Source organism: Ornithodoros turicata, chromosome 4 (assembly GCF_037126465.1).
Source record: "Ornithodoros turicata isolate Travis chromosome 4, ASM3712646v1, whole genome shotgun sequence".
Classification (NCBI taxonomy): domain Eukaryota; kingdom Metazoa; phylum Arthropoda; class Arachnida; order Ixodida; family Argasidae; genus Ornithodoros; species Ornithodoros turicata.
Window position 1 is genome coordinate 3996996 of NC_088204.1, and position 22310 is coordinate 4019305.

Below are 22310 nucleotides of genomic sequence, written 5' to 3' on the forward strand. Positions count from 1 at the left end.
CTCATTAATAAATGAAATGTGTCATTTAATAGTCGCACTGGATTGCACTCGTTATTTTTATTAGTTTATTATGGCCCTCCCTATGTATTTATTTATTATTTTATTTATATTTTTATGTATATTATTATTATTTATTTATTTACCTCGAGTTGACGAGCATGATACCATGGAATCTACTTATACTGCTACTACTATCTACGGGCAGGCCGGGCCCGGCACTGGAATTCTGACGACACCGAAAGCTCGGTGGCTAAAGCGCTACCAAGTACAAACTTCGATGCTAAATGGCTTCAAGGATGGGTTCATGGACAAATAGCATATACGTGACACACATCCTCCACAGACTAAAGCTTTAGGGGAGGCCGCATATCCCGGGTCTCTGCGTAGAAAACCTGACCACAGAAATCTCCTACGGTTTATACCATTGTTAGCGCTCGTTTCTGAAGCGGAACGCTTGGGTGCCATTAGGAATCAGCACGGAGAGAGTTAATGTGCGACGTTCCCATTGTCTAGAGATCAATTGTATACTTTCTCTCCATTACGAGAAAGGCCGGAGTAAAATGCGGAGTAAAATGCGGAGTAAAAAGCCAAAAGAAGGATTCGGCTCCTGGAAGGCAATATGTCTTTGGGATAAGAATGAAGCCTTCATCGAATGTGTATGACCGGTATATAGCTTCGGAGAGCCCCCCCCTTCAGATACATCCGTATTTATGGGTCCGCTATTTTCTTTTCTTTCTTTCTTTTTTTTTTTTTTTCTCACTGAGGATTTAAGTTGTCGGGGATGAACGGGTTAAGAGCGTATGACGCAAAACCGATGCGAACAGGAATTGAGAAGAAGAAAAAAAAAACTAATGGGACGGGATAGGTTGTTTCGAGTGTGTTTTTTTATTTTGCATTAGCACCGTGAAGTAACTGTGGCTATGAGGGCCTTACAGAAGTGGACAGATTGAGAGAGGAAAGCAGGAAGGAGTGGGGGTCAGGAGGGAGGTCACTGTGCGTCCTAGGCTGACTAAAGGGGGAACTGTGGTGACATTTGTCTGGAAGATCTGCTGCCGGAAAACCCAGGGAAAACCTCAGACAGCGCAGCCTGCTGGTGGGATTCGAACCCACAACCCTCCAGTCTTCAGCAAGACCTTGGTTACATCAACGATTTTTTACTTTAGTTACTTTACCTTACGTTACTTTGGTATCTATCCCTCGAATGCCAAGAAGGAATTTGGTGATTTGATCTTTTTACGCTTTTTGTGACGGTTTACCGTGCCCCGCTCGATAAGCGATCCGAAGACACTGTTTTATTTATTTATTTATCCAGTAATACTGTTAGCCCTACAGTATCGTTACCGGAGTGAAAAAAAAAAAAAGAATATAACACACAAACGAATACTGTTGCAAATGAGATATAATGAACATAACGTTATGTAATGTTATCAAGAAAACAATGTAGGTTATCTGAGTATACAAGTTTAGGAGGAAGATAATTACATTTCTGGCATATGTAAGGAAAAAAAATGAGTGCTCGTATTTTTTGTTGGACAGGGTTGAAGTTTGATGGTTCTGCTGTTATATTATTCGGTTATAATCAGTTATTATGCGGTCATATTCCTTCGAAGTGGGTTGGCATCACGTAGCTGATTTTTGACTTGACAGCTTCCTTTTCCGTATAGTTTCCGTAGAATTCTTCGCACCCACTTAAACACCCTAACCGCCTACCCAAGCAGCACAACATCTTGGTTCAATATTGGATCAATATTGGCAATACCGGTACAAGATTGATCCAAAGATTGGTCCAAAGATGTTGTGCTGCTTGGGTACTTTCATTTTTTACTGCCAAATTTTTTAGGTCACGTTTTGACTGTTGGTACAATTTATGATCTTTAATCGTTTCAGTTTTTATGATCATATTTTTATAATCGGCAATAATTGCTTCGCCCCATTTTTTTTTCTTTTTTACACAGGGTGTGGGTGGTGGTGATGGTGAAAGGATTCGCCGTTGTCGGCCTCACATTTGTGGGCAACGTCACGACTCACGCCCTGGGAAATATGTGTGTCCTGGGCCGACTTCTACGGGAACTGTGCCGACATATGTCTGAAAGCGTAATGGAGGATGTAATTTCTGCATCGCGAGTATGCGTTCAATAGGAAGTGAGGCGTAACCCTTATGACCTCCACTTTCTCTTCCTCGTAGTGGGGTGTCGACAGGCATTTCTGTAGATCTTTCATTCGTAACTGTATCGGAAACAGGTACATATAAAAGAGGGGCGCATACCCTGATAATTTTTTTTTCTCTCAGAGTCACGTGACCCTCTCAATCACTGTCTATAAATACTTGTAGAAACGTTCTGTCTCCTCCCCGCATCTCGATCTCTTCCTGGTTGTTCCATGTAACTAAATATCGTTTTTCTCCGCAACATTCCAAAGGGTGGGTAACATACTTATACGAACGTGCCTCGAGGGTACATCACACGGAATCGGAACAGGAACGAGAAAAAAAAGAAAAAGCAATAGAAACGATATATCGCTATCTCGACCATATAAATCGGCAACACTAAAATGAAAAAGACGAACAAAAAAATGCATAAAGCGACGACGAACGCGGAAATTTGCCACCGAATTTCTCGCTCCCTACTCCAGGGCACGCTGGCCAGTGAGATGAAATGATCCAAGTATAGTTCAAGATCTTACACCAGGGGGTGTAAGCTTCGCAACCGTCGTACGCGTGTAACTCCTGAGTAAAAGAAAAAAAAAAGAAACGGAATTCTCGTAGCTGTCGTAGGCCACATTATGTCCCAGGTCCCGCTCTGGCCAAGGGAGTCGAGGGAACACGTCTTCACACTTGGAGCTTCGAGAACAGACTCTCTTATTTCACGTCTATATGTACAGTAAACGGAAATCTAGGCATAGGATTACGTGAATTACCTGATTATGCTGTGTTGGGCACGTACGGACCACCCTGCCAGAGAGAAGAACCTTGACCCGTGGTACCACCTTGCAAGTTATGGTTAGGGCCTGACTTTTTAGGGTTAAACCCGTATCCGCCCGATATTTACCCCCCGAACGAAATCTGTAAAATTCGGGTTTAACCCGAATCTACCCGAAAACATCCGGGTCGTGTGGCACACTCGTAAGCGTGCATTAAAATAAAGTTTGATAACATTGCTAAACATTAGTTCCATGATACGACAAATTTTTATTAAACAAAAAAAAATCACCCGGATACACCCGAATTTCTGACGACAGAATATGCCGTAACGGGATTTAACCCGAATACACCCGAATTTTCGAATGAAAAATATCACCCGATATTTACCCCCCGAATTTGGCCAAAAATAAAACCCGAAAAAGTCAGGCCCTAGTTATGGTCTACATCACAAGGAGGGCAAACGCACACGCTAGCCGCGTTTATATCTCACGTGTCGGAGAGCAGCTGGTACGTATGACGTAAAGTTCCGACAGTGCGCTGTGTAAAATCCACAGCGAGACAGACGATCAATGAGTGGAGGTAATAGAAAATGTGTTTGTTACACTGGCTATCATCTATGACTCCTCGCCGCTAGAGTGTCTGCACAGTCACTCGGGATTAGGGTGCCTGAATAGGGAGCTAGTGTTCAGGCACCCTACTCGGAATGCTAGGATGGGATCCACAACGGAGAGCTCTTTTAGCACGGAGGGCAGCGGATAGGGTGGAAACACAGGATAGCCCTGTAGTTAGAAAGCGTCTACATGGACCTGTTATTGCACTGAAGTTTCGCCTGGTGACCGCAGCGCCAGCTAACTGCCCTCATCTAGTGCAGAGCGTCCTTACTAGACGGTCGTGTCCGGCATGCTCTCCCTGCCGTACCGCCGCACCGGGAAAGTCTTCTCTCTTGTGGATATCCTTGGACCACGATTTTTTCAGAGCCGCAGTGTAGGCGCGATACATACCTGTGTACGGGAAAGCATCCCGTTACACGACCACAAATGGCGCTGCAGAATACGGTTAGGAGCGCACCCAGACGTCGTGAAACAGGCCCATGGAGAAGTCAAAATTGGTAATGTCTATAGTGGCAGGCGGCGGGCAACCCTTGTGCCTCACAGAAAGGAGCGCTCGCCAAGTGATCTTTCGGTACGGTGTCCATGGGCTACATGATGTCTACTAAGGAAGGGTTTGCTGACCCCAGATCGGAGTGCTTCGAGAAGTTCATGCTGCTCTCGCGAGAATAGAGCGAGGCGCATGAGGGTCGCACACCTGGAGCCGTTGACGGGTTTCTTTTCTAGACCTCGGGTCTCGGTGCGGGAGATACGAATGACACATTAAAAGCGAATTGTCCTTAGAGAAGTCGGTAGTGGATGTAAAGGGGGCGGTGTGCTGCGTACGTGCCGTCTGCTGTTGGCTCGTATAGGTGAAATTTCCAGACGTGGTTTCATGTGACCTGTCGACGCACCTACATGAGCTTGGAGGAGCCATGAATGTTGGCGTGGCTCGATCTACTTGCGACGCAGTCAACCGTTTCCCCGTATGCACTTGTGGAAGGGTTCTGCTGCTTGGGTACTTTCATTTTTTACTGCTAATTTTTTCTGTAGCGCGATGGAAATGAGCACTAGTCAACGCATTTGAGTCCGAACTGAGCCCGATAAGAGGTATTCTTCGCACCTCGTAGTCACGTGAAATGCGATCCGTGGCTGCTTTGGACACACACACACATAAATGGGATGATGATGTGGTGGGTCAGGTGTGGTGGGACTTGCGCTTGTGGAAGGGATGAGAAAGTGATAGTGATGTAAAAGGTGTCTTATTAGAGTTCGTCCATTAGTTCAGTGCTGGAGAGGAACACAGCAACAGCTCGTAGGCCTTGCATCAGATGTGAGGGGTCCGACCATGGCCCGAGAATTTTGACTATGTCGAACTGGCGTTGATCGACGCGTTGGAGGCTGCTTTGGAGCCGATAAGGGATTACTGGCTTTCTTAGAAAGTACAGCCTGAGAGATGGCAGATAGCTCTGCCTCCGTTGAGGAGAGAACACCGGCAATGCACTCTGCCCAGGTGAAGCCGCGGAACGTAGTGGGCAATCGCGTTCGTCCGCCTGGGTTTCCCTGCACCTGTACCAGGGTGCGAGCCTGGTGCGAGCCACGCAGTCTACAACGGCGGATTCCTTAATGGATGCAGCGAAGTTGAGTGACAGTTTATGTCTGTAATGCTTCAGCTCTGCCTAATGCTCTGGGGCGTCCTGTGGGGGAGCACGGCAGGTCTGAGGAATTGGCTGTCAAAGATTAGCAATGTGACTGTAGGTCGATACTGTGCGCGGTTCTTTGATTGCGAAAGAGGGGCTTCTCCTGTTGTCTCATGCAGCTGCGCTATTTTGTAGAATACCTTGTTGAGTGGCAACAAGTTGTTGAGGAAGAGAGAAGTCTTCAGCGTGAGACGGCGTCGAAAGGCATCGTTTGCCCTTGAGGTGTGCCCTCACTATGCCGATCAGCATAGTGATCAGCATAGTGAGGTGCAAACGATGCCTTTGGCTACAGACGTGAACAAATGGAGAGAGGACAGTACCAAGGAGTGGGGGACAGGGGGGGGTTAGTGTGCGTCCTGGGCCGACTTCAGGGGGGAAACGTGCCGACATTCGTTTGGAAAGTCTTCGGAAAACCCAGGGAAAACCTCAGACAGCACAGCCGGTGACAGGATTCGAACCCAGCACCTCGAAGTCCTCAGCACGACGTTGGCTACCACCAACGAGCGGACACCTTAGCTCACTCAGCCATGCCCGCTTGTGCAATACTTTGGATATGCAGCATATCGGAGGTATATGGCCGTTCCCTTGGTTGAGCGCGCCATAAAGCAGTCGATAACAATGGAAATTTCATGGGGGCTTCCAGGGACGTTGCTGAAGCCAATGCTCTCCTTCTCGAATTCGCCGAAAAAAACAGATGAGACCTCCACATTTCACGACGCGCTCACGCAGAAGGATATAAACTGCCGTACTACGCACACACTGCACGAGAGCATTCGCTCCGAAGATTTTCCATCATCCATTCGGATGGGATCTTCGGACCATTTCGGCCGACCCGCTACGCGCGTCCCAACGAACACCCTCGCGGACAACGACCTTTTCCATTGTTGTGCGCCCTGAGAAAGTGTACGCTTAACGACCCTGCGCAGACGATATGCGCAGTGGACGAAAAAGGGGGGCACAAACGGACCGGTTACCCGGCGCATTCTGGAACAACCCGAATGGTGCAAGACACTTTGGAAAGTTTAGCCTCTTTTTATTTTTCGGCATATTAATTGGCAAGTCGAGAAACGCGGCGTGGAATTATATGCGCGAAAGGTATCCTGAATACTAAGCAGAAACCGAAACTGGGTTGGGGTCAGGCGGTGGAGGAAAGGAGTAAAAGTGAAGGTTGGTGCAGTGGATGGCTGTATTTATGTATGGATCTACATTTTTAAAAAAGGAAATGATGTTATTAAGATGCGGAGAAACCAGTCATACGTCCCAATTGAGAGGAGGACGCAGTTGACGAGATTGGGACTGAGAGGTGGCGCTGAAGCGTTCCTAGGGTGCCTCAATACTAAGTAGTATTGAGGCGCTAATATTGAAACACCCTAAGCTTTCCCATAAGGGTACCAGCTAGGGATAAGACGCATTAACTGATTAACGCATTAACTGCAGGCTGACACGAAAGATATGAAACTGAATCACTTGAACTCTGAACCACGTTTACACATAAAAGATGCGCTTTGCGATAAGGATCTATAATATTTCCATACCCGTTATCTCTATTCATATTTCGCTGTATACTACCATCATAGTAATCTTTTTTTTATTCTGTGTTAGCGCCGCGAAGCAACTGTAGCCATGAGCGGCGTACAGACGTGGATTGATGGAGAGAGGACAGCAGGAAGGAGTGCGGGACAAGGGGGATAGTGTGCGTCCTGGGTAGACTTCAGGGGAATCTGTGCCGACATTCCAGACTTCATACATTCGTTCGAAAAGTCTGCCGGAAACCTCATATCATCGTTATCATTCTATAATACTGTGCTTCGTTCATTCTATAATACTGTGCGTACAGTCGTGGGCAGGTGAAAGAAAATAAAAAGAAGAAAAGAGAAAGGATGCAAGACGGACGAATTAGTAATCGTCCTGGGCCTACTTCAATGGGAACCGTGAAAACAGCTACCCGGAATGCCCCCTGGAAAGTCCAGAGAATACAGCCTCAGGGGTTACTAGAATTGGAAGCCTTCCTGTCTTGACCTCGGAGATGACGATGTACCATCTACCATGCACTCAGCCACATCGATATCGACGCATTCTGGGTACAAAGAGTCGGCCGTTACTGAACACACACACACAATTTACGTATATGGAAACCACGACGATGTCGCATTTCAAATGGCTTGGATGACAACGTGTCATAAAATAAAACTAAGCAACAAACCTCAAATAGGGGGCGTTGCAGTCAGGCTTCCCATAATACCACTCCAACACCCCTCCACACGTCCAGGTACTATACAGATGAGGTATCCGAAAAATTACTCGCAATATGGACCCGGTCACTGCCCCTGTAATCAGCCGCACGAACCCTGTACATGGACCAGGTATACGCACGAGACATGGAACCCGTACACTATGGCATGAATACAAATGCAATTACCTCCCAGGAACATGTCGGCCACTCGCATGCTTGATTATGTTCCGACTATATGTATGGATGCAATCACGCGCTTATAATGCCGCTGCTTTCAGCGGGAACACAATCGATGTTGGAAACCTTGGGCGCGTGGTTGCGATCGAAGCGTACACCCTGGAAACGATAGTTGTCGTGTTTGTGCTTAAAACGAATCGAATAAGACCTACTTATCGATTAACCTTGGGAATTAATGGGCGGGGAAGAGAGACAGAAAAGCAGGACGGCTTCGCTCGATAGCTTATCAGGCTTTTCTTCACATCGCATTAAAGTGTTAATATCTGCCTGATATTTTATTTTATTAATATGAAGGCTAGTGTGGTGACGCATAGGTTTATAGAAACGCAAGGAAGAAAACAAATTAACGAGTAATTGATAGTGATGATGATGATGGTGGTGCGAACGAGTGATTGGAGAGAGAGGCAAGACGTCGAATTAGCGTATTGCGAATTAACCCATTTTGAATTTTGGCAAAACGCTTTCTTCTGGCACAACAATATCGATAAATCAAAACATTAAAATACAATAGCTCTGCGACAACACGTAAATAAATTAGTACAGATCAGTTAGTTAACGAATTTTCACGTTAATTTGCGATATCGGTATACGGTTGCCAACATCTGTCGGGGCACTGAAAATATAAGCGATGCACACGCAACGAGTAGGTTTGTTCATACACCTTGTTAATACGAATTTGTTAGCATAATGTACGGTTTATTCAATATTGATTTAAAAGCAATCAATCGCGTTCGTACGTTCCTTCTTTATTGTTTTTCACAAGCATCACTTCTCCTTGATAAATATCTTGTATATGAATGAGTAATTTGGTTAATTTGTTTGTTAACAGGAGGTTTAGGTTAATTCGAACATCTATCGGAAAGTGCGGGCCGTAGCGATCACACGTGAGTACATTTGCTTACATTGAAACTCGTTCTGCAGGCCCTGGGATACCGTTCTATTAGATTATGAGGAAGACAAAGCTGGAGATCTATATGGGTCTGCGCTGACAACTTTGCAGCTTCGATTACCTGTTAAATACGTATCGTCAAGCGCAACGTAACGTTGACCACTCTGGCGGCGATAGAGAAGTTAGGTCCGGGAAATAAGGACTGCGAAATGACGTCATTGCGACATCGGGGATGACCCACTGAGGAATTTGCTGCCGGCAAGATATAACTTCAGTCTACCGTATCAGAAACAGGCACCAGGAATATAACAGTTGAAATTATTATTTTCTCGATGTACATGCGGTTTAGTTTATTGACGGTACTTTTCATCGCAATTTATGAATTAAAATTATCAAAGTGTCATACGACCCCTTTCACTTGGATTGGCTCCTGTCATAAATGTCAATCCACAGTACACAGCGGCGTGGACGCTGCACCCTTTCTCCTGGTGGTGACTCCACTGAGGTTATGCTAAAGAATGGAAAGTACCGGGTTCGAATCCCACATCCAAGTATGCTGCGCTTGCAGCAAAAGAACTTCGGCACGGTCGTCCTTGACCATGAAGAGCAAAGTGACCAGCATAGTATATATTATTATCAGATTGACTAATGCTAGTTCATAAGTGTCCACACCCGGGCTTCCTGGTAATGCATTATGAAAACGATAACAATAGTTCAGTGCACAGTCAGACACACACCTACACAGCGCTGCACTTCCAACAACTGATTTTTTTTTTAAAGCTTGTAGCAAAGCTACCGGTCACACATAAGCTAGGAAGAGTATTGCCCGAGTAACAAGAAATATAGTTCATAAGTGGCCACATCCGGGCTTGTTGGTAATGCATTATAAAAGCGATAAAAAATAGCCCAGTGCAAACGTAACACCACACAATAAATCTGTTGTTGAAAGTGCAGTGGCAATGCTCTGTGTATGTGTGTGTCTGACTGTGCCCCTGCGTGATTTTAAGATTTTCACTGAACTATTTTTATCGCTTTTATAATCGACTAATGCTGCTGCGAATGCTACGTATCTATTATTAGGGCCTGACTTTTTCGGGTTTTATTTTTGGCCAAATTCGGGGGTAAAAATCGGGTGATATTTTTCATTTGAAAATTCGGGTGTATTCGGGTTAAATCCCGTTACGGCATATTCTGTCGTCAGGAATTCGGGTGCATTCGGGTGATTTTTATTTGTTTAATAAAAATTTGTCTTAACATGGAGCTAACGTTTAGCAATGTTATCAAACTTTATTTTAATGCACGCTTACGAGTGTGCCACGCGACCCGGATGTTTTCGGGTAGATTCGGGTTAAACCCGAATTTTACAGATTTCGTTCGGGGGGTAAATATCGGGCGGATACGGGTTTAACCCTAAAAAGTCAGGCCCTATCTATTATGCATGCCCTGCCGAGCCGAGAAAAGACACTACGCAGTAGCGACATATTATCAGTTTTTCCACTGCCACCACCAGGTCAGTAATTAACCTTCTCCGGAAACGAATCTGCACAGATCGATTCCGCAATCGATTTCCGCGCTCAGAAAAGAAATCACGCTTCTACCGTTTCTGTTTCCCCCCCCCCCCCCCCCCCAAAGGACATCATATCACGTGACCTCACACGGCAATTACTCCACCGCTAACGAGGCCTGACCAAGGATCGAGCAGACGACTCCCCTGCTTCCTTGGAAGGCATAGAAAGCGCGATTCTATCCACGCAGCGGCATATAGGAACTGGATGGGGGTCATCTTTTAAAACGACTGCAGGTCACACGAGGTGGCGTGTAAGTCCGCGACCGGTCAATCGTGAATGCTCCATCATGTGTGGTGGCCGCCGTCTCTCTTTTCTCTGCTTCGAGTCGCTTTCGGGTCGTTAAAGATGACCCACGTGGCCGTCGCGGATCGTTGTGCACAAAGCGCTCTGGCGGTTATTTGTTATTGTTTCACTGACCCTCGAGTGGGAAATAATGCAAAAATAATCGATAATACGGCGCACGTGCGAGGTGCTATGCCATGCGCCAATGACGGTGCCGTACAAGAAATGGCGCAGTTTTTCTCTGCAAGAAGTGGGAATGGGTGGACGTCGAGTAAATCTCTCATTCTCTCTCTCTCTTTTTTTTTCTTCTGCCTGGAGGATTTTCAAACGTGAACTGAGACCTCAGCACACCGCATCTTCCACCCTGCAGTTCAAACTGCCACACCTCTCTATATTCTCTCTATCTATCTCTCCACTTCTCCTTTCGCTCTCCAATCCTGATCGCGCTCCTAGCGAAGCATTCGAGAGCCTTTTTTTTCTCACAACTGAAAGTAAACGAAATGTCTGAAATAACTCAAAGCTCATCGGCATCGTAGAAGACGCACGATACGGGTGCGCGCCTGTCAGCAACCACACGCTGCCAGCAGCACGCGCAATGGCTCCTCTCATTATTTTTACGGCTCACATTTATGTACATATATACGATTATCATTTTATCTCTCCCCCTCTAGAAGACACTTGGCGTTCCGACATCGTCGTAAAAGAAGGCTCTCTCAATGCCACGTGCTTCCATAAATTAGCGGCGGAGGATCGAGCCATACCGGCTGCGTATGCGCGTAAGTGAGAGAGAGAGAATAAGGACCAACAAGTGAGAGCGGAATGGAAACGCGGGATTCGCCTTCGGCAACCATCTTTGGGCGACGAGGTCGCGGGAAAGTTGAGCAACGTCGCGATTGAATTCGGTCCTGGTGAGAAAAACAAGCGAAAGACAGACCTCAGTGACGTAGTATCGAGAATACGTCACGTATGGTTTCTGTAGGATATCAGTTAGGTTAGAGAAGGGTATAGGCTTCGAGGATAAATGGCGAAGTTTGCACTGACCGGAGCTAGTAATGTTCACCGGATTATAGAATTAGGTAAATAATGGCAAAAAGTTGTCAATTAGTGTAGCAAGAATAAGACAAGGGCTGTACCAGCAAAATAATGCGTTCGTAAATAGCGTATAAGGTACTTATAAATAAGGGGGTGACTTTTTCGGGTTAAACGTCTTTCTCAGATTCGGGGGGTAAAAATCGGGCGCTATTTTTAAATCTGTTTTTCGGGGAGAAATCGGGCGATAATTGTTGCTTCGGGTGTTTTTGTTTCTGCTCTTGTCTATTAGGTCCTTTCCTAATATCTCTCTTTTTCTTCTTTTTTTCTTTTTGTTTCTGTTTGCGGGATCGTGACCTTCCAGCGGTAATCCCCGAAGGCATAGACACAGTGTTGACACACATGGGTGTATTGCTGGGAACGTAAGTGACCCATTCTTGCATGTGTTACACGTGGCGACCTTTGTTCGTCTTCAGTGGAAACGCCAATTGAGGATTTCATAATGACTGGAATTCGGGGAGAAATCGGGTATAACCCGAATTGCTCGGAGGTCAGTTCGGGGGAGGGGGAATAACCGGGCGGAATCGGGTTTAATCCGAAAAAGTCACTTCCTTATTCCAAATACACCAAAAAGAACGAAAAATGAAACAGAAACGAACCAAACACGACCGAGTCCCGACTAAGTACCGACCAAGTACCGACCAAGTACCGACCAAGTACCGACCAAGTACCGAGAAGGAGTGGTCAAGTTCTATGTATAAAGTTCAAGTACTCTATACACAAAACAACACAAAAAGGTACTTGAAAGTGTGAGAGATGTTCAATTCGAAGATTGCTTCGGAACCCTGGGTTAAATTACTACGTACATTCGCCTAACAACGTGCGAGATGTCCTTATACAGTAAATAAACGATGTAATTACAAAATATGCCTCGGCTTCACATTCTCCTATGATAAAGTATACGTACTATTTACCTGCCGATTTTAACAACACAGGAGCCGTACAGTTCATGAACAATGTGAACAACAGGAGAGCACAGCGGAGCGTATAAAGACGCCGTGCGCCGAACTTCGAATTTAATTATTTTGTTGTCACTTATGTAACGTCTTAATAAGAGATTAGGCTCTTTATATCACTGATAGCTAATAGATGCAGCGAGTGGCCTTTGCATGTCCGTGCTCTCTATAGCGGCAATCGATTAATAGTTCAGCAGGGCCAAGATCAACCCGTCGATATTCCGTAGCGAGCGAAAGAATACATCTCCTTTCCATTCGTCATGATTCGCCAGGAGCTCAAACGCGAAGGCCAATCGAAAATGACATTCACGTGACGTAGCGTGACATTAGGAGCTCGAAACAAACTTTAAGAATAACGATAACCCTCGTTACATGCGAAGTTCAAGATCTCTGGGTCCTGAAAACTATTTCGAGGAACGCGGTGACCTTCACTTTTCTGTGTGTATACGTACTCTCACTCCCTCCTTGGTCATTTTGGTCATTAGTTCTTATCGGGACTAAATGCACGGAAGTGTACGCCAAATTTGGGGACTATATATTTGTAGTCTTCCTTTTTATTCCGTGTTAGCGCCGCGAAGCAACTGTGGCTATGAGTGGCGTATACAGACGTGGACAGATGGAGAGAGGACAGCAGAAAGGAGAGGGGGTTAGTAATATGCGTCCTGGGCCGACTTCAGGGGGAACTGTGCCGACATTCGTCCGGAAGGTCTGCTATAGGAAAACCCTGGGAAAGCCTCTCAGACGGCAGAGCAGGTGCCGGGATTGAAACCTGCGTCACTTCCTCTCTCTCAGCCTCCCTCACTCTCGGCGTGTGGAGGGGGGGGGGGCGATCACCCTGGACACTACGCCGCGCGAGCTGGTATATATTTACAGTGCTGCGAAGTAAATGTCAGTGTTTGGGGACTGAAATAGGAAGCAATTGGAATTCATGGGGACTATTGCTCCCCTAATGTAGTATTTTTTTTCTTCTTCTTCTTCCTTAAAGTACTGTTGGGAACACGCGGTTAGCTAAAATCACCTGTCAGTACTTCGCCGTCCCATATTAACTCTGTTGCGCTTGAAAGTGTTGTGCCAATATTGTATTATTTGGAGGTGGACCATGTGCTGCATGTGTTTATTATTCGAAAGAAATAGTATTGCACAACACCTGGAAATTTTTTTGAGATGAGATAAACTATGCACGGAGTGCTGATTTTAGACAAGCGTGTCCCCTATACAGTGCAATGGCGCAAGTTCCGAACGGTGCAAATGTATTCTTTCTCGATTTTTGTCACGCCTAGCCGGATATCTGTCTTTTTGGGCGGTGCTCTCCCAAGGGACTTCCTAGTAAACATACTCACTTTCCTTCAAAATTTCTCGAACCCTCGCCCTCGGTAGCGCGGTTCTTCTCCAGCACACCCGTAACTCGAACGAGCTTTCCTACAAAGCCTCGCTAATTCGAAGGATTGCCGCGCGAATTAGCGCTAATTCGAATTTGTGCCAGTTCCAATGAATGAGGTTTCTCTGCACTTACGTTACGAGAATGCTGACACACTGGTCGGTTTGTATACGCTGACTTAGATGGGCCTCTGTATATCCTCTGCCTTAGCGATTCCTCTTGCTGGTTTCAAGGCTGGGTGGTTTCAATTCTGCCGCAAACAGCTTGATGGCACGGTATAGCTTACACCCATCGCCCTCCGACGTTAAACACGTACACTCTAAAAAAAAGGAGTACTTTTACTCCTTTTGGGGAGTAATTGCATTGCCACAAAAAATAGTCCCTTTCGGGAGTAAATGCACTGGAGTAAATGAATGTCACAGAGTGAAGACCGCATTTCACGCGCTGTTGTAAGAGTCCCAAGTACATAATTGGTGCGCATGCATGAAAATACTTTGAAGTAAACCGTCAACCGTGATATATCGAGTGATATCAAATCTTGCGCCATACTAGGGCACAATTTGCGAAGAAAGATGCGCTAACTGTTTCTTACTCTGTGCGGCTGGAAAATTGCTACGTTGTCTGAGTTATACAGCCTTATGTCCTTCAAATTGACCAAGGGAACATATTTACGTAGACTGTTGCATTCAGGAGACCATTCGCGAAGTTTAGTGACAATTGGCAATCCTGGGGAGTAAATGTCGGGACTAAATGTTGGGTTAGGGGACTAAAATGGGGAGTAATTGCAGACTAGGGGAGTAGAAGCTGCAATTACTCCCCGTTTTACTCCTTTTTTTCTTAGAGTGTATAGTGCCGCAAAAAGAAAGTTTTACCTGTAGCGTACGCAATAACATCGCTTTCGCAAAACTGTTTCATATAGGAATGCTGTTCGAGACAGCGGTATCGTTTGCTATACATACACGACGGTTATGTCATCTTGTGCTCACGATTGCCAAGAGTTTCGAATTCGAATTAATTGCATGAACTACGAACGTCATACGTGTATAGCACGATGTTAGAGAGTTACTTCGACTTATCCCACTGTAACCCCCCCCCCCCCTCTCTCCCCCGCTGTCGTCACACTTTTCACCCGGTACCGCTTAGCGGCGCAAGGCAAACATATCAGACCATATAGGTCGTCGATTTATCTTATCAATCCTGGATAACAGGCGGTGAATCTGTTAGAATGGATAAGCTAAGATAGAGAGAGAGATCATGCTCGGCAAGGCGTTTTTGCTCACTCGTGAATTTGGTGAATATTGTGTCTTGGACTACGGATGTACGGTACGATCCGAGAGAGGTAAACATTGAAGGATGTGTATGGTTATAAATAATGTGCAGTTTCTTTTTTTATTTTTTTCTTTCACCCGAATGCCAGATATTGGGAGGACGAAGGAGGTCAAAATATTGTACATGAATGATACAGCTAATTGGAATACATACATGGACAATAAATTATATGCATATTCGCTTGGCAGTTGGTGGGCAAATACAGCAATAAACAACGTCTATATATACAAGGACTATTTGCTATGCATGGTGACATTTGTAGTTTGGCGCACTATAATCCAAATAGCTTTTGCGAACTCTAATCAGCAGCAGCAGCATGGTGACAATAGAGGTGACGACAACGTGACAGTACATGGCGTGCAACGTTATCTCAAAATATCGCCTTTATCTTTTTTTCCTGGCATCTTTCCTTGTTCTTTACGTTTGCCTTTCATTTTTTATATCATTTTAAGAACATTGTTGACCCGGTCGCATAGGTGTTAGTAGTCTGACAACACACGAAGAGCCGCGATTAAATTCTGGCAAGAAGCTCTCACAAATTTGCACTTGCGCACATTGGAAACATCGTCATTCTTGTGCTTTGAAACTTGTCGGTCTCCAGATAGATTGGACCGTTCTCGTCAACTGCACAGCTGGGTACGGTCAAGCACCCGTCAACGTCTCGAATCCTGCGGACGTAGCTGTACAGACCGTACCTTAAATTCTCCAACACAGAATTAGGTAATGTGTGTTTAGTCTAGCGTGCCATACGAAGCCGGCGAAACTGAAAACCGGTTCGACGCAAAACAAGCCAGAAAGACCCACCTCTGCAGTCCCACCGAAGAAAGCAAAAACGATGCAGACGGCAGCTGTAGCAGACGAGGAATTCCCTAGCAGACGACAGTGTTGGTCTGCATCGAGCGGGAAACTTGGAAGATGCACACACTGCCTGTTTCGTGAGGAAAAATATTTCCGCTTCTTTCAAGGATCTTCGTGATTCGCTTCCGGCTGCTTTTCGTGCAAAAATCCGCTCAGATACATGGCAGCCGAACAGACGGTAGAGTACGTAGAACGCGCGTGGTCGCTCCACTACATGCCTCTTCGAGAACGATATCAAAACCGTTCGAAACTGGGTGAAGGAGGAGGGGAGGAATAGGGGGAGGGAGACTCGGTAGTAGCGGCAGGTGGGGATAGGTGGCGCGAAGTGCGCAGGAGGAAAAATGGCGCGAAAACGCTAAGGGAAGGAGGGAGAGAGGGGGGAGCGAAAGAAGGAGGAGGAGTGACTGTTGTGCACGTTGCTCGAATGCTGATAATATGTGGGGAATACGAAGGTAATATCGGGGGTTTTATTGACTGATTCGTCGTCAGTGGAGGACATTATAGCGGTGGTAAATGGCGGTGTCTTTCTTGTTCGTGGGTAAGAGTGATGCTGAGGCTACAGCAGGGAATAATAAACGTATATACAAGCTTTCAATGTCTAATAGCTTTCAGTTAAAATATCAAACACGAGCCACTGGTATAGTATCGCGATTATACTCGTTATTTTAAGGGTTTTAATTAAATTTGTAATTTCGAGAATTATCTAGTTGGTCCTCAAATAATCATCTCGATACTGCAGAAGCCAATAAAGCTGCGAGCAGAAAATAATTAATCGTTACCACAAGAAGAAAGCAACGCTCCAGGATATGCTATAATCCATCCACAATCACCGACACATTAACAACAAATCACTAATTCTAATTTCCTAACACAACTCCGCAGTACCTTTACGGGTACATAAGACAGATGACCGATGCCCGAACGCAATACGACGACGCACAAATCAAACAGGTTCATCTCCGAGTTCAATGTTGGCAACCTTGCGTTGGGCGGAAAAACGTCACGGTCCCCTAACCATGTCCATGTCGGACTGGTCAATCGATCAGAAGGTCATTTAAGGGGAGATAAACAAGAAGAAGAAAATGTCGATGATAGCTCGCATGTTCGTGTTCGCGAACACTCAGAATAGAAAATTCGATCGCAAAGTGGATCGAGTCACCTTGTCAAGCGGTATTCGTCAACATGGCCGCCATTGAAGAAATGTTCTCATGAAAACAAACGGTTTGTGTATATATTGTGGTGGAAGGTCATTGGAGTAAGAAAGGGAAAAAGAAATGTTAGATGGGGGAGAAGGAAGAGAAGGGGAACATGGACACATCTCAACGTGAGACTTTTTTCGGTTCTATAGGCCACCAGATATCAATTCCAATTAATTAACATTCAAAACAGCAATGATATACCGATAAAAAAACAAGTTCGATCCGTCTTCATATACTTCAGAAAAGCTGCTGCACGCGCAAATATTTGTTTCCGACAAATATAATTTGGGACCGGATGACATATGGATTCCCGTGTGTTTATTTTTGTTCGTTTTATTACTGTCACTGTCTACGTGAAATAGTAATACTAAAGTATTATGGTACTGCCGATGCAGCTGCACGGTGCACGAGTTTCCTTTTTCCTTGCAAGACCAAGAACTATAAACAAAAAGGGTAAGGGAAGGATGAACGAGGGAGAGAAGGATGATGGTGGTACAGGAGAGAGAAAAAAAGAGAGAGAGAGGTAGTCCCTCTTGTGCTGGGATTCGGGTAGTCCCACGCAGAACTACCCACCACAGAAGACATGCCAGTATCCATCAGTAGCCTTCATTGGGATTCCCCCTGTGTATATACCAACGGTTTGTTTGTTTGGTTACGGGTGTAACGGTGATGTTAGCTGGAGACTAGCTGGCTTGTTACTCCTGAAACGCCAGCATTATATTGGCGGAGTTACCCAATCCCCTTTCATGGTGAGAGGGTCTGTGGAGCGTGCTATTCTGCACACCATCAAGACCAGGAGATGACGAAATCGTGGCGTGCGTCAGATGCTTCTACGAGCCGTTTCGTAGACAAAGATGTAACTTTTCCAACACCGAAGTTTCCTATACTGTTGGGCTAGTATGGCCCATTTAATAAACCAATAAACAATAGCTCCAGATAACAACCACAACGGAAACAATAAACCACGGAAACAATAAACGGAAACAATAAACCAAAAAATAGCTCCAGCTCCAAAGACAGTGTGTCTGAAGCTCGCCTCGGCACTGTCAAGGGTTGCCCTGGTATTGCACTACCTCCAGGTGTAGCCCACCCGTCTCAAAAAAAAAAAAAAAGCAGCACAGTACTTATTGATGGATTAGCATTGTCTCATCCACTGGTTTTCAATAAAGACACTAAAGCCCAGATTCACCAACGCTGATTTACTTTTAACCGAGATCAAGGGTGGTGTGAGGTGATCAATGTTTCAGCGACAATAACTACCTTTTGGTGAAGCAGAGTTATGGGTTCAATAGACCTCTCCCTGTTTCTAAACAATTAAATGACGTCAAAGTTTTAGATAGCGCCACCAATTTGGTAGCGTTGAACTACGCTCGAAGCATAGAGGCGAACAAAAGTCTCTGAAAGGGACGCGACCTTCGGTCCTACTTTACTTTCAATAGAAGCCAGCGAACGAGTGCCCATTCGTGGAACCCAGCCCTCTCTTTCCAATTTGTTTCGGTTTCAGTCTGTCTACCAACGTCATGATGACGTTTCTCGGGTAGAGGTCTATATTCAAGCTCAGGGACCGCCGATCTCAGTTCAAATGTTAATCGGGTTTGATGAAACCCGGCCTAAATAAGCTAGTTTCGATCAGCAGAGTTATTTTGCGGAATTACTCCTCTCAACCCTAACACCAACGGGTGTGGTCCATCCAGGTATAGGGTTGCCACCTTTCGGAGTGAAGAATACCGGCTGAGGCAGAGGAGGTGGAATAGAGTGGAAGGAGGAAAGGCTCGTGGAGAAGGGAAAGTACGTGAGGAACATTCTAGCTGGCTCGACACAACCACCAACAGCTTTGCACAACCAGTGCCCTTGTCTCCTCCGAACACAAGACTTAATGAATAACAATGAATAATAATAATAATAATAATAATAATAATAATGAATAACTAAGAAAACGACTGGTGACTACGGAGTTGGATCTGTGCTCCAGATTTATTCGAGCTGCAGTGGAATGTTGAACGGAAAACCCCGTAAAAGCCCTTATGAAAGGTCTTGAGCCACAAATACCGGCAAAAGGTTGCCGCGGTATCACCTTCCTACCGGCAACCGACAGAGTGCGCAAATAACCGGCCGTGCCGGTATATAATACCGGCCTGGTGGCAACCCTACCGTCCAGGTGACCACCAGTGTCTTTTTTACGCTGATGTCGGCTCAGATCCCAACCGAAGTCTGCTAAACCGTCCCATTCTTTTCTACTTTCACCATCTGCTCTCGTCCGTATCCGTGTATTCACACGAGCGACATCCTCACAGAATATTCTACTGGAAGAAAAAGCGAAAACACTGCTCACATAGACCAAGTTCCGACCAGTGTTATGTTGAGCATTCACACGGTGCGCAATATCGGGAGTGGCGTACTGCGCATTTAGCAGACGACACTAAGCAGACGACACCGCCAGCGTGTTTTCCTGTCGTCTGCTACGGAATATCTTGTGGCTGTGTAGCAGGATATTCCCCACGGTTAGCAGTGTACGTGAAGACACAACGTTGAGCGCTCGCAATCACGTGACAGCAGAAAGCTATGACGCTTTTCGCGTCTTCCGCTTCTGGGGGAATGTCGCTCGTGTGAATACACGGTATATGCATATATCGCTCAAGGCCACAGTCGCGTCGTGGTGCTAACGCGGAGTTTAAAAAGATTTAAAAAAAACATGTTATCCTACGTCACCCTGTATATTTTAGAGGCTGAACAATACGGAAGTTCACTTGACAAATTTCGCGAGATTCGATCGACGTCAGCATTCGAAACACCACCGATTATCCTTCGATTATCTGGTTTCTCCTACGTACAAAACACCGGAAATCACGTGCCGATATTATGCGCAACCTATACCTGCCAAGCCACGATGCACGACCAAAATGCGCGAATACATAGAAATCAAGGGGGGAAAGCCAGAGTAACACGTGACCTCCCCCCGAAGAATATGGAAAGAAGTGTCGATACTCCTCTTCCAGCTCGCACTTTCCGAATGACACAAGAACTGCGCTCTTTTACCTGATTTCGATCTGCTAGCACGAGAAGTGTGTTGGCGAAAATACTGTAGGTGCATCTGTGGCGCTGAGGTTTCAAAAGTCCATTGTCGAGCTAAAAGCCATTGTTACGCTATTTCTGCTATTGTTGTATTGTGTGGCATTAAAAAAAAGAAGAAAAAAAAAGAGAGATAATGAAAAAAAGTCGTGGCATTGAAGTTTAACTTATCCTATGGCGCTTTTTTTTTTTTTTTTACTTGTGACTGATTTAATGTAGTGGCCAGTGCTACATTTAACTTAAAAAAGTCGTGACATTGAAGTTTAAGTTATCCTATGGCGCTTTTTTTTTTTTTTTTACTTGTGACTGATTTAATGTAGTGGCCAGCGCTACATTTAACTTTCGTCCTCTGCTTAATACCCCACGTCTACAGCTGTAACTCGATCTATGGGTATCCAACTAATATAGCGGCATTATTATTTGACATTGTATTTGTCATAGCAAGATTTTATCACTTGTGATGTGAATACGATTGTGTCAATCAGCACAGGGGGGTGGGGTGGCGCCAGGTTTTGAATGTACAACAATTTGGGCTGCTATAGTTCTCTAACACTATGAAGCCTGAAAGTCTCTGCGCTTACCGTCATGTTCCACGTGGCTAGATCACTATTTTGCGCCGTGAGACAGCGAGCATTACCTTTTCCTGAATGACATTGCTATCGAACAATTCTCCAACATGTGGTCGATAACAATACCGCCTATAACTTTTATGTTTGTCTACGCAACGGCATAACACCTGTCGCCCAATGAATTTACCGGCAGCAGCAGGCTCCGAGAGTGCATATCGCTCACGCTAGAAACGTGTTTTCCAAGGCGCACAATTTGTGTGACACCTTTTTTTGCGTCCGTAACGTCGTAGAAGAAGCCCTTAAAAATCAACTGTAACAAACTTATAGCCTCTGTCCGTATAGGTAGAAAAATCAGTCAGTGCTGTCTCAGCTACACTTATGAGCAACATGTATTGAACTGCAACGCGAATTGCACGCCTAGACGCCAAAACATGCAGGTATTTTTCAATGTTACCTCATCCAACCGTAACCCCCAAAATACTTCCCTTATCGCGTGACTCACCAAGGCGGTCGTCTGCAACCATAAAGGTTGATTATCGGTCTCCCCAACTTGCGAGGTCGATGGCTAAGTACAGTGATGGGCGATAGCAGATGAAAAGCCAGCTTCCACGTCGAACAGAGCTTTCGCAGACGACACCACGCGAGCCACTCTTCTTGTCTTCTGCTTCAAAAGCGCACCCGAATTCCAATGTTGACGGAAGCGTGCAGGCCTAATCTGAGACGACCGCCGAGCAATTATGCCAGTAGGTGTTAGATCAGTCAATAAGCCACTGGATAAGCTGGTTTCTCTGAAGCCGCCTAAGCGACGCGATTTGACTGGAGGACAGAGTAGCGGTACAGTCGATCGAACATCGCGGGCTTTGCCTTTTTTTTTTTCTTTTCTGAAGATACTTTAAACTCGAGCGTCAAGCGCTCCAACTTTGACCCTCAAGCCTGAAATATATTCCACTACACAACACTGGAACACACCTTTATTCCGTGATTTTTATTTAGCAGGTGAAGCAAATTGCCAGTTTTCGTGCTTGCTTTCGATAGCAGACGACGCGAGCTGCAGTGAAATGCTGCGCGTGCGCACCGCGAGGAACCGCCGCTCGTATCCGTTCGCGGCTGAGATTTTTCGAAAATAGCTACGTATTCGGTATTAGTAGTTGTATATGTAGTTCCCTTCCTTTCTTTTTTTTTTTCTGTCACTTTTGTCAGTTCAGTATTTCACGTACCCCCTACCTGCCTTCCAAAGCAGACGACGCAGGGCAGATGCGCATGCTCACGCAGAAACCTCGGTTGCCTCAGTCTTTTTTTCTTCTTCCCGCTCGGCATTTTCACGCTCTCGCGTGGGTTGCTTGTTGTTACCCAATCGCCTTCGGCATATTTAGCAGTACCAGCTCCCGTAACATAGTAGTTGAATGATCGACTCTCACGTAGAGACTGGGAGGTGATGCGGGTTCGA

At 45.6% G+C, this 22310-nt stretch overlaps 1 protein-coding gene across 7 annotated transcripts in view; it reads right to left on the reverse strand.

Annotated features, from left to right (window-relative positions):
• The window catches only part of LOC135390751 (receptor-type tyrosine-protein phosphatase mu-like), a 36145-nt gene extending 14464 nt beyond the window's left edge, over nt 1-21681 (reverse strand). For 2 of the 7 annotated variants that reach the window (XM_064620612.1, XM_064620609.1), the window contains exon 1: nt 21366-21681. The gene's annotated coding sequence lies outside the window, so the exon portion shown is untranslated. Of the gene's footprint in view, nt 1-15972; nt 16304-20875; nt 20925-21365 lie in introns of those variants that run through there. The other 5 variants (XM_064620611.1, XM_064620608.1, XM_064620610.1 and 2 more) reach the window with 4 other exon arrangements.
• Nucleotides 21682-22310: the final 629 nt, after the last annotated feature.